This window comes from Nestor notabilis, unplaced genomic scaffold (genome assembly GCF_000696875.1).
Source record: "Nestor notabilis isolate BGI_N333 unplaced genomic scaffold, ASM69687v1 scaffold14932, whole genome shotgun sequence".
Classification (NCBI taxonomy): Eukaryota; Metazoa; Chordata; class Aves; order Psittaciformes; family Psittacidae; genus Nestor; species Nestor notabilis.
In genome coordinates, this window is record NW_009919934.1 from 19,208 (window position 1) to 28,915 (window position 9,708).

Below are 9,708 nucleotides of genomic sequence, written 5' to 3' on the forward strand. Positions count from 1 at the left end.
GGATGAGGACCAAACCCATGACAAGTGAATGATGGGAAGAACGAAGCCGCATCTTGGTTCTCCCGTTGCCCACCCTTCCCAAATCCCCATCTCCTGTTGTGTTCCTTGAGCCATCCAAAATGGGTTCCCCTGTGCAAAAGTTTTATCTTTTCTTTTCTATTGGTTCCCTGTGTGCCACCCCATCTACGGGGGTGCTGCCTGGTGGCTTTCTTACTCATCTTGAGTTGAAGAACTTCATGCCACTTCCAAACGGTGCTGCTTACCTCCTCATCCCCTGCTCCTAGTGGATATTAAATAGGTCTATGAGTAGGAAGTGGCATGTTTTGAGCTTTATAAGCAGAAAAAGGCCATTTATCCAGCAAAGCAGCAGCAGAGCCAGCTCTGGAGCCACATGGTCCTTGCTGTGAGCCTGGACCACCCGCAGGTACCACAGCCGCCCTCCTGCATCCCGCAGGTGTTTGAATCCTTGAAAGCAAGCAAGCCTGATCTTTTTGTTTCCTATAGAAAAAAAACCCACCCCAAAGAAGTAGTTCCAGGTCTGAGCCTGCCTCCTGCAAAGCCCGGCAAGGGCACTGCAGTGTGTTTTCTGTTTACAGTAGAGCTTAAAGAAATAAGCATCAGTTACATAGGGGGAAAAATGAGAACACAGTCAAATTGGACCCCAGGGCAAGGCTCGCCGAGAACAATAGGTCTGCTAAACAAAACCACCGAGGGTAAGGAGGAAGTTATCATGAAAAGCAAGGGATATATTAGTTTAGTTTAGAGTGGGTTTGGGTTTGTTTTCTCTCGTTAAGAAAGGAAGGTATTTGAAGCACTTGAACTTGAGCGTCTCTATTTCGCCGCCCAGACGCTCTCCTCTCGACCGGCCGAGTGACCTCTGCCAGCGGATGCTGAGCTCTCCCTTTCCCTCTGTGTCAGCTGGGAGATGAAGAGGCGCTGCCTCTGCCTCCCGTCACGCCTGCGCCTTGGAAATAAATGGGAGCGCGGCGACGGGCTGCGGCGCGCTGTGAGAAGAGGGCAGCCAGAGTTTAGGAGGCCGTGGCCTGACAAAGGTTTCCTGCTGGGTGAAGGGAACCACCAGACCCGTTATTGCACCTTGTGGCTCTTTTCTTTTTGCTTTTTCTTGGTGGTTTTTTTTTGGGCAGAAAACCATATAAACCCTTCACGGGTCATCCCTGCTCATAGTGGGTACCCAGAGCCGCTTTCTTCTGTGGGAATCATAGGGTCATACACTAAGTTGGAAAAGACTTTTAAGATCAAGTCCAACTGTTCCCCCAGTACTGCCAAGTCCACCACTAATGTCACTAAGGGCCTTGCCTACATGGTGTGTGAACACTTCCAGAGACCGCTTCCCTGGGCAGCCTTTTGCAATGCCTGAGCACCCTTTGGGGAAGGAATTGTTCCTCATCTCCAGTCTAAACCTCCCCTGGTGCAGCTTGAGGCCATTTCCTCTTGTCTTATCACTTGTTACTTGGGAGAAGACACCCCCGTCTCCTCACTCTGTTGCCCTTTCAGGTAGTTGTAGGGAGCTCCCGCAGAGTCCATACACAACTCATTGCATGCTCTGGCACAGGGAACAACACCCTGCCTCCCTCCTATTCCCTCCTATAGCTGCTTCTCCATCTCCTGCCTGTGCCAGTGCACTCCAGGCTGGTTCCCAGCAGCTCCCGGCGTTTGCATCGCTCCCCCTGCCCGAGGAGGACGGGAGGAAGCGCTCCGATAATGCTCATGAAATTTATAGCCGCGTCGCGCTGTAATGTTTAATCAAGGTTACGTGACTGTGTGCTGCCGCACAGGGTACAAGTTCAACGCAAGGTGAATCTTGTCTGAGATAATCTGAAAGTTCACTCGGAGGTGAAGGCAGCCGCAGCTTCTCATAGACCAGTTGGGGTTAGCAAGAGGTCACCTCTTTTTTCTTTTCCTCTTTTTTTTTGTGTGTGTGTGTGTAAACCCCTTTTTTAATGGGTAAACAAAAGGAAAAATGCAACTTTGCAGAGGACTTGGCATCAGCTGAGGAACAGGAAGAGTAATTGTGGCGTGCTGGCCCCGCGCTGCGGTTTGGTACCCAGGCTGCAGGGCTCAGGGAAGGTGATGCCAGCACGTTTAGGGACACTGGGAGCAGTTTAATTCCACTATCATGGCTTTCCTGCACCATGGCAAGGAGGAACCCTAAGTGCTGAGCTCAGAAAGGCTTTGTTGACTTGCTTGTCTGTGCTGGTGGGACCCCCCAGTGAGGAAAACACTCAGTGCCCCTCACCGGGGTGTTTGGGCATCACGTCCTGGCTGCTGGTGGCACCAAGTGGGGCTGTACTTAGCTGAAAACAGGGCTCAGTTGTCTTCTGGGCAGACCCTGATCACTGCAGGTACCTAAATTTGCAGATGGGGAGCATTAACCCCTCCTGATCCAAAAGCTTTCTGCCTGTGATTACCTGCTCCATTGGTTAATTTGGAACCCCTAATTACCCTCTAGAATGGTGGCATCTAGAGTGATTTTTTTTCCTCTCTGATACTATATGGTCTATGATGGAGGTGATTGTCTATAGGTTTATTTGGAGCACTGCTGCTTTTTTTCCTTCTCAACCAATTTGCCTGTGTTTAGGGGGTTTTGTGCCTGTTTTTGTGCTCTTGTTAACTCTTCTCGTCTTGTACTAAAGCATGCTGATCTGCCTTTGAGATATTGGGATTTTCCATGTTATTTCTTAACGTTTTCTTCAGAGCTGCTTATTTTGACATGAGGGTCAGACAGGGTGAGTCGGATAAATGCACAAGGCTGTGTGCACCCAGACTGTAGCAGCAGAGAAGGTATTTCTGTATACAGGGGGTACCTGAATGCACAGTGCCATCATCTCCCCACCATAAAACAGAGTCTTTTACCATCAGCAAATCCACCTTCTCCTCCCCATAATAGCTTCAAAAATGCTTCTAAATATCTGCAAGCTGAGCAGCTCCCAAGCTTTGCAGTCCAAATTCAGCCCATGTAACCTCAGATGCTGACCCCAAGCATTTAGCCAGGCTCCATCCTTACTAGGCTTAGCAATGGGTGCACCGTCTGGCTGTGGCCACTGAAGATCTGAGCCGGAGAGGCTACCAAGGGGATGCTTCTAAAGGAGACATCTTTGCTTGGGGAATGAATCCCCCTTTGTGATGGTTAAATGGAAACGCAAAGTGTTATTCAATAGCAGTCCCTGGAGAAGTCTCTTCCGAGGCTCTTTCATTTCTTTTGGCTGCTGCCCAGTATTGTCTCTTTGTCTTATTGTAGGATCTGGAGGGTAGAAATACGGTCATCTTCTCTGGAAAAGCAGCATGCAAACTTGTGAACCTGCCTGGAGAATTTGATGAGTCTAAATAATCATTTTTATGAGTGCAAATTGGCTACTAAATCAGCAGGGCAGAGTTGCCTTTTGTTCTTTTGGCCATTCATAAAATCCCCCATCTGGGCGGTTATCACTAGAACCACTGATTTTGTTCAGAAACATTGAAATCCCAGTGGTTTTGCACCAAATCGTTTTCATGCCTTGCTGGGTTTGTTTCCAAGCAGCACTGCATAGTGTTTTGTGATGGTTGGAGAAACTTGGGATTTCCCTAGAATTCAGTGTAGCCTTCCCTGTGGGCAAGCCTCCAGTGAATGACTAAAGCCACAATCCTGCACCGTCAAAGTGAGCAGGAGCGTGAATGAAGCTGTAGGGACTTTCCAGCTGTCTTCAAGACTACCATAGAATCATAGAGTCATAGAATGGTTTGGGTTGGAAAGGACCTTAAAGCTCATCCAGTTCCAACCCCTTACTACAGGCAGGGACACCTTCCACTAGAGCAGGTTTCTCAAGGTGACATCGTGTCACCCTGACATGATGTGCTAATCCTCAGTGTCCCCACCTTTGCTCTTGGGCTGCTTTGCATCACTTCTCTTGAAGCTCAACAACCTTTCATGGCTCCTTCATGTGGTTTCATGTCGTGGGCTGGGAGGAGAAGGTGGATTCCTCAAAGCTGTATTTAACCCAAAAGGGGTTTTTTTTTTGCCCTAAGTGCGGAAATGAGCTACAATCAGAAACAACATTTTCTCAGGTAAAGCTGTTTGTTAAGGTTTTAACGAGACCCTTGGATTAAATATCTTCTGCGACAGTAGAAAAGTCAACCCGTGTAATTACAGCATTACTTCAAAGCAGGTGAAAAGCCAGAGGTTTTCCTCATAATAAACGATGAACGGTTGCAGATGGGAAACCAGAAGAACTTTCTGTGCACACAGCGCAGGCAAAGAGCTTTCTGGAGACCTTCCCCTGGAAATCTGATGTAAGAAATACAAAAACCTATAAACAGGCAATAATACAAATCTGAAAATAATCCAGACTGGACAAATTAGGGCTTTGTTGGTCTCAAGCCTTTCTCCATTACATGCTGTCCCATCTGCCATAAATGTTTCCAGATTCTTCTCATGCTTTTTCCAAGAACTTTTTCACTTTTGCAGATATAAGTAAACAGAAAACAAAAAAAAATGAAAGATAAAGTTTCTGCCTTAACTCACAAAATCAAGCCAGATAAAATGTGAGATGAGGAACTTGGAATCATTTCTCCTCCCTCCCCTGAGGAGGAAGGACAAGCTGTGGTGGAACATCTGCCCAGGAGACCTGGAGAGGTCACTTGAGCTTTGGGTTATTGTGCCTTACAGAGAGGTCCAAGCAGGCTGGACAGCACTCTGTGATCTGCAGTAACTCCTAGAAGTCCATCCCTCTCTTGCAGACAGGTCTGGTAAGCACCTAAAGTAAGATTAACCTTCCCTGCACCCTGTGTGTGCTGATGCATTGGCTTGTGCAACATCAGGTTACTGTGGGTGTTACCCAACCCCTCATGCAAAGTACGCTCGAAACCTAGAGCAAATCTTAGTTTCCAGTGAAATCAGTGACAAATCTACTCCTGCTTTCACTTAGGCCACAATTTTACCCTCCGTGTCTTTCACAAGTAAACGAACAAACATGATGTTCCAATTCCTGGTGCCTTTTCTCAGTAATGCTCTTGTCCAAACCCACGTCTCCTCATGGGTTAGAGTATTTCTTTCAGTATTAATTTCCCACAAGGCATAATTGAAACCTCACCAAAATAAATTATTTTGAATGTACTTGTCCCTGGCTGCTGATGCTGGAAACTCTTTGGGCTTTTGTGCTCTGTAACAATTACCCGTTGGCTGGTGGTAGGGGCTGCTCAACTAGGGATGAGGATGTGCTGTGGGCAAGCTTAGGCATGGGCAAACTTGGAATTGGCACTGGTTTGAATTCAGTAGTCTCTTGTGCTTTGAGCAGGACCAGGTCTTACCTGGGTGTTTTCTGGTCCCACTAGAAGCATCCTATCCCTTTGTTCAGGTGGGTTAGGTGACACGATGGTAGACCCCAAGTGCTGCCTTCCTTTGAGCCTCTTACTGTCACCTGTATCAAAGGAGCTGTGGTGTTAAATCAGTGAAATGAGCTTTTTAAAGGCCTCACTAGGTTTGTAAGCTAACGGTGTGATCTCTTGCAAACTGAAGCACAGCTGGTTTGTAGAAGGTGTCAGGTCAAAGGCTGTTCATCCTGTATACTGCCCACAACAAAGACTGGGGAAGAGGAGCATCAGACTTGGAGTTTATAAAGATAAGAAGGAATAATGGAGTTTTTAGAGCTGGGTTCAGCTCAGTTCTGAAAATACTCGTCCCTTCTGCCCCCAGAAAGCAAGAGCAGTTGCTCATGAACATGACCCTCAGCAACTTTCAGGGCAGGAGCGCTGCCTCCAGTTGGGAAACCACCAAACCCAACTTACAGTTAACTCTTCTGTGCACCCTGGCATCGAGGGGATGTAAAGCTCCTCATGAACGCCTGACCATAACCATGTGGCACTGCTGTCCCTTCCACATTGATCTGAACCTCCCCCAAAAACCCACGACAAGGAAGATCTCATGCACCCGCTGCTGGCACCATCTAGACCCAGGCCAGGCTCCTCCAGACGCCTGGCTGTCTCCTGCTTGAAGTCACAGCAAGTTACCTCTAATTCCCTGAGCTTGGTTGGATGTGAGAAATCCAGGATAATTGCCTTTAAATTTGTTGAAACAGGTCGCAAGGTTTGCCAGCTAATGGTCTTGAGTTGTCTTTCCCGTTTCATCCGTCGGTGCTTGTGTGTGTGCTCATGCTGATGGTGTTTGTTTTGGGGTTTCTTAATAGCAGATGATGCTTTGCAGAAGGCTTGTCAGGCAGTAGCACCTCATAGCCCTGCTCTGGCCAGCTGCAGCGTGGTAGCTGAGCACCAGGTCAGGAGCTCTTAGAGAAGAGTCTGTCTCCTGCTGTATATGTGCTTGGAGGAAAAAGAACTCAAAGGGTAATTAACAGCTGCAGGGACACAAGAATTCCCTGATTTAGGCTTTTATCAGAGGGAAGATATAGTTCTTTATGGGATGTTTCCCACCAGCCCTCGCACCATCTCGTTGCTGGTGGATCTGCTGGTGCTGTTGGCAGAGGAAAGTCCTTTTCAAGACATCTTGGTGGTCTGTCCTGGCACTGGGCGTAAATATCATGGTGGATAAAAGAAGAAGGGATATTTGGTTCTGGGATAGAATAATGGAACTATAGAACAGCCCAGGTTAGAAGGGCTTGAAAGGTCATTGGGTCCAACCTCTTGTGGTAAAGAAAGGCTAGAGGAGATGATCTAGCACCCTGTCCCATCGCATCTTGAAAACCTCCAGCACTGGGGACTCCACCACATCCCCAGGGAAGTTGTTCCAGTGAATGATTGTTCTCAATGTAAGAAATGTTTTCTCGTATTGGTATGAAACCTCTCCTGTGGCAACTTGGAGACATTACCCCTTGTCTTCCCCATGTGGCTCCTTGTAAAGAGAAAGCCTTTATCCTCCATGTAGTTACTCTTTAAGTAGTAGAATACTGTGATGAGGGTCCCCCTGAGCCTTCACTTCTCCAGGAAGAGACTTAGGCCTTGAAATAAAGTGATCGTCAGTCTTCAGGATGGGGTTGTTTCTCCTTTACGATCCATGGTTGGATTGTAGGCTGTCCTCATGTCTTGGAGCAGCTTAAGCTGTGAACAGTTGCTCTTTGCTTTTAATGTGGATGAGTTTTGCTTCCAGCTTCAGTGGATGTAACATCATGTCCAGTGTGCTGGCAGTTCTATCCCGGGAAGCTCCTCTCTCTGCTGACAGGGGATGGTCACATTCTTCCAGTAGACTTGTCCATGAGTCCAGAGCGTTTGGTGCATCTCAAGTGGCACTTTCCTGCACGTCAAAAGGGTTGGGGTGCAACTCCCTGTTTGCAGATGCTCAGAGTGGTGCTGCATCAGTTCAGAAGAGGGAAAAGGGAAAAACAGGAGAGCCAGGCACTGCATGAAGTCAGGGAAGTCAGGAATTTTCATCTGCCCTGCAATAACATTTGACCTTCACGTCTTAGGCTCACGGAGGGGAGGAGAGGTCCTTGGGGCCAAGAGGATCCCATATCTAGAGTTATCCGTGAAGCTTCATATGAGATAGGACAAGGGGGTTTTGCGTGGGTTTATTTTCTGTGATTCTATGATTTTGTGATATGATTTTCATCTTGCAAAACATGGGTCTCCCTTTCCTGCTGTCTTCATTATCTGTAGCCACCATGGATCAGCCTCTGGGTTTCTGCAGAGCCTGCTGTGACGCTGGTGCAAGTGTAGAAATACTGGTGCTTTCCTTGATCTTGTTCTAGGGCGCTGGCAGAGTTTGCAAACTGTGTTTAGAATCCCTTTGGGTTCACGTTACATTATTTCTGGCTTGGCTGAAAGAACAGACAGAACATAGTGTCCTGCTTCGCTTTGCATCTGGAGGGGAAAGCTTGGAAACTCATTGTGATGTCCCCGTTGCCTTTGCCCCCAGCGTGCAATGAGGTTGCACCATCATTTCTCTGTAGTTGATGTGAGGGATGTGAAAACATGCCTCTGCTTTGGAAAAAAATGGCAGTTTTGAAGAGTTGGAGGTGGTGATGTTAGAATGGGGGTGAAAAGGAACTGGGGTTTGAGGTAGAACTGAGGGAATGGAGAGAAGTTGCGTTTCCAACAGGGAGCCTGGAGCAGGGCTGGGAACTGGTTCCCAGCTTAATTCTTTCTTTCCAGTGTTGCCCTCTCTTGAATCACCATTTGAGTTAAAGTTCATATATATGTATAAAAACTTGGGGGTTTGAGTATCCTTCTGTAGCATATTCAAACCATTCCCCATTTCTTCATTTTTATAAATATATATGAGAACCTCTGCTCTGGAGCCAGGCTGAGAGAGCTGGGCTGGGGCAGCTGGAGAAGAGAAGGCTCCTGAAGGGGACACCTTAGAGCAGCTCCAGTGCCTAAAGGGGCTCCAGGAAACCTGGAGAGGGGCTTGGGACAAGGGATGGAGGGACAGGACAAGGGGAATGGCTTTAACCTGCCAGAGGGGAGACTGAGATGAGCTCTTGGGCAGAAGCTCTTCCCTGTGAGGGTGCTGAGGCGCTGGCACAGGGTGGCCAGAGAAGCTGTGGCTGCCCCATCCCTGGCAGTGTTCAAGGCCAGGTTGGACACAGGGGCTTGGAGTAACCTGCTCTAGTGGAAGGTGTCCCTGCCCGGGGCAGGGGTTGGAGCTGGAGGAGCTTTAAGCTCCCTTCCAACAGAAACCAGTCTGTAATTCTATGATTAATGAATGAGTTGTGATGTAAATTACTATTAGTTTCTAAAAACTCCAGAGAACCTCTCCCCACTCTTGCAGCAAGGTTCTTCTCATACCCTGGGAAGCTGCAGGTCCGCAGCCCTGCACAGCACACACAGCACATTTGCAGCTTTCTGAGCTTATTCCACTTTCACATCATCACAGTAAAAGCTCCTCTTTTTTTCTCCCCCTCTTCTTTTCCTTTCCCTCCAGTGTATATGCTGTCAAGTTTGATTTATAGCCTTGAAAAGGAGGCTCCAGTTTGAGGAATTAATGGTATTTGCATATTTTATTTGGAAACTCCCCCGGCAGACCTGCTGCAGCCCAGCGCCGCGGCACAGGCGGGTTTTTCCTTTCTCTTTTTCTTCCCCCCTCACTCATTCACATTTAGCAGCAGAGGTGAAAAGTTTAAACAGTAAAACCAATAAAACCACATTTATGTGACAGATAAATCGCTTCAAGACAGCTTGCTCTGAGCCATCGGGCTTCCTCCTTGCAAGACCTTTTCTCCTGTGGTACATGACCTGCAGCAGAGCCCTGTGAGTGCCGCCGATGCCCTGTGCCACACGGCAGCCAGGGGCAAAGGTGCTGGCCCTGGCTATCCTTGGACCTGCCTCGCCAGCAAGATGGATGTGAGCAAGCAGTTGTAAAATACACAGGCTATCCATCACTGTCGTGAGCTGGCCGGGGGGAGTCTGGGTCTCCCAGTGCCTGGGGAAGGTCCAGCTCGGGCTGGGAGCACGTTTAGGATGGGGCTTATTTAGAATCCCAAGATTGTTTATGTTGGAAAAGACCTTTAAGGTTATCGAGTCCAGCTGTGGACCTAGCACTGCCATGGCCACTGCTAAACCATGTCACTGAGGGCCTCATCTACACATCACTTAAATACCTGAAGGGACGGTGACTCCAGCCCTGCCCTGGCCAGCCTGTTCCAATGCCTGAGCACCCTCTGGGCAAGGAATTGTTCCTCAGCTCCAGCTAAACCTGCCCTGGGGCAGCTTGAGGCCGGTTCCTCTTGTCCCATCCCTTGTTCCTTGGGAGCAGAGACCAGCCCC